Source organism: Sorex araneus, chromosome X, assembly GCF_027595985.1.
Source record: "Sorex araneus isolate mSorAra2 chromosome X, mSorAra2.pri, whole genome shotgun sequence".
In the NCBI taxonomy this organism is placed as follows: domain Eukaryota; kingdom Metazoa; phylum Chordata; class Mammalia; order Eulipotyphla; family Soricidae; genus Sorex; species Sorex araneus.
This window is the reverse complement of record NC_073313.1, coordinates 202,122,655-202,125,419: the sequence shown is the minus strand read 5'-3', so window position 1 is coordinate 202,125,419 and position 2,765 is coordinate 202,122,655.

Sequence of the window (2,765 nt, the reverse complement as noted above, 5' to 3'; positions counted from 1 at the left end):
GATTTACCTGTCCATCATCGAAACGATCCTAGTCATCAGTCAAGTATTTCTTGAACTACTCAGTATCAGCATAGTATAAAATTAGTTAAATTTCTTCTAAAAATGTCACCTATACAAATACTACCATTAAAATATTACAATTATGTCTAAATACTTTATGGCACTCATTCTCTCTAGTTCTTTCCCCTTCATTAGGAAGAGAGTGGTTTGTATTTATTAATATAATTCATTTCTATTTTCCCTTCAAACTTCCTTTCTTTTTTTTATTAGTGAATCACCGTGAGGTACAGTCACAGACCTATAAATTTCCGTACTTGCATTTCAGTCATACAATAGTTGAGTATCCATTCCTCCACCAGTGCCCATTTTCCACCACCAATGGTCCCAGCATCTCTCCCACCATTCCCACCCCGTCCCCCACCCCACCCCACCTCTGTGGCAGGGCATTCCCTTTTGCTCTCTCTCTCCTTTTGGATGTTGTGGTTTGTAACAGAGGTATTAAGTGGCCATCATGTTTCGTCTATAGTCTGCTTTCAGGGTGCATCTCCCATCCCGAGCAGATCCTCCTAGCACCATTTACTTGATGATCCCTTCTCTAATTGAACTGCCTTTCCCCCCAGTATGTGAGTCCAGCTTCTAAGCCATGGAGTTATCCTCCCAGTACTTATCTCTAATAATCTTGGGTGCAACTCTCTCATTCTGTTACTTTATATTCCACAAATAAGTGCAGTATTTCAATGTCAGTCCCTCTCTTTCTGACTCATTTCACTTAACATGATACTTTCCATGTTGATCCATCTATATGCAAATTTCATGACTTCATCTTTTCTAACTGCCACATAGTATTCCATTGTGTAGATGTACCAACTTGTTTTCTTTTTAATTGGGACAAAATTGGCTGCAAGTTCCATGACTTCAATTAATGTATATACCACAATATAAGCTCAGTGTTGATTATGTTACCACCAGCCATCCACCTCACCATGTTCCACCTATCCCGGAGCTACTTCCTGTCAATCTGCCTCAAGTACCTAATGAAATTACTGCATGACTCTGGTGGTGTTTTTATTTATCTTCATTTATGTTTATTTCTTCTATTTTAAATTTATGACTTCTTATAAGATACCTTTCTGGGTGTCTATCTTCAACCATTAACTTTGATGGCCCCCTCTGTTTCTCTTTGCGTCTGCTGTGCTGTTAGGATTGGGATTTGTATCTGATTTTGTAGGTTTGGGTAGTTCGTGCTCACCAATTCTACGCAAATCTTATAGGGCTGAGTTTGTGTTGCATCTAGTCATGGTTGAAACATTGCAGTACAAAACAACTCATCCTAGCTGCATTCATATTTCCTGCTGCTTCTGATTACCCTGATGATTTAGCTCTTGAGATTGGGAAGCTGTATACACCAGTACCAGTTTTCCTTTTTCTGGATTGCATTTCATTTTTGAGTCAGAGTTAATGCCTGCACTCAGATGTGCAATGGTGGGGGTGGAGGGGAGATATTGACTTCACCTAACATAATGGCTATCTCCCTGTCAACTTGGCTTGCAGTGTTAGTGCTGCCTAATGCTGCAGGTGAATTCCCCTTTCCAGCTACCAGACTGAAATCTTGCTAAGCCCAGGACTAGCATTCAGCTCAGGTCTTTAGTGGGTTGAGGCTGTGGGTGGATTTTCATAAGACTGTGGGTGGATTTTCTGTCCCTAGCTGTAATCATGCCTCTGCTTTGTCCCTCTCCAAACCTGGAACTGTGCTGCTCAAGTTGCTTACTGTTCTCAGAGTCCTCATGGGGAAAGTCTTCAGAACTACTACTGTTGTGCATGTCCTCTGCACATATGGGATCCTGTAGTCCCTGTGTTCAGCTGGAGTTTGATCTCATTATGTGCAGTGAGTACAGACAATCTCCTTTTGCATCCTTTCCTGGCATGTTGGCCTGACCATCTGACTTCTCGTTCTTTCAGCAATGTGTTACAGAGTCTACTGTTCAGCCATCTTTCTTCTCCTCTGTTGTATTTCTACCTAGGCATTTGGGGGAGTTGGGGGAGGCACACCCAGAAATTCTCAGGGTTTACTCCTGATTCCGCTAAGCTATTGCTCATGGCAGACTCAGGGATGACGGGGATAGAACATGTGCAAGGCCAGCAGCCTACCAACTCTACTATCATTCTGGCCCCTATTTTATTCTTTTTTATTTGATCAACTAGATTTTAAAAATAATTCTGTTACATTTAGTTCATGATTTTCAAAAGGAACACTAGAGGTATTTTGTTTCAAACTTATTATTTCTAGTTTGATTTATTTTTGGATTTGACTTTGAGTCTCAGAATTTCCTATAACACAGCAATCCAGGAAACCCAAATCAACTAGGCACTTGTTGAGAACTGAACCATGAAAATAAGAACCTAATTTCTATTCTATTAACCATATCCAGAGGCATATTATCACTGTATCACTGTATCTCATTGCTCATCGATTTGTTCGAGCGGGCACACCAGTAACGTCTCCATTGTGAGCCTTGTTGTTACTGTTTTTGGCATATCGAACATGCCATGGGTAGCTTGCCAGGCTCTGCTGTGTGGCTGATTTACTCTCAGTAGCTTGCTGGGCTCTCTGAGAGGGGCGGAGGAATCAAACCCGGGTTGGCTGCATGCAAGGCAAACGCCCTGCCTGTTGTGCTATCGCTCCTTCCACATTATAGAGTATGTATACCATATTTATTAAGAGGGCCAACAATTATTTGTTAGGGAGTCAAATATGTAACTTAAGT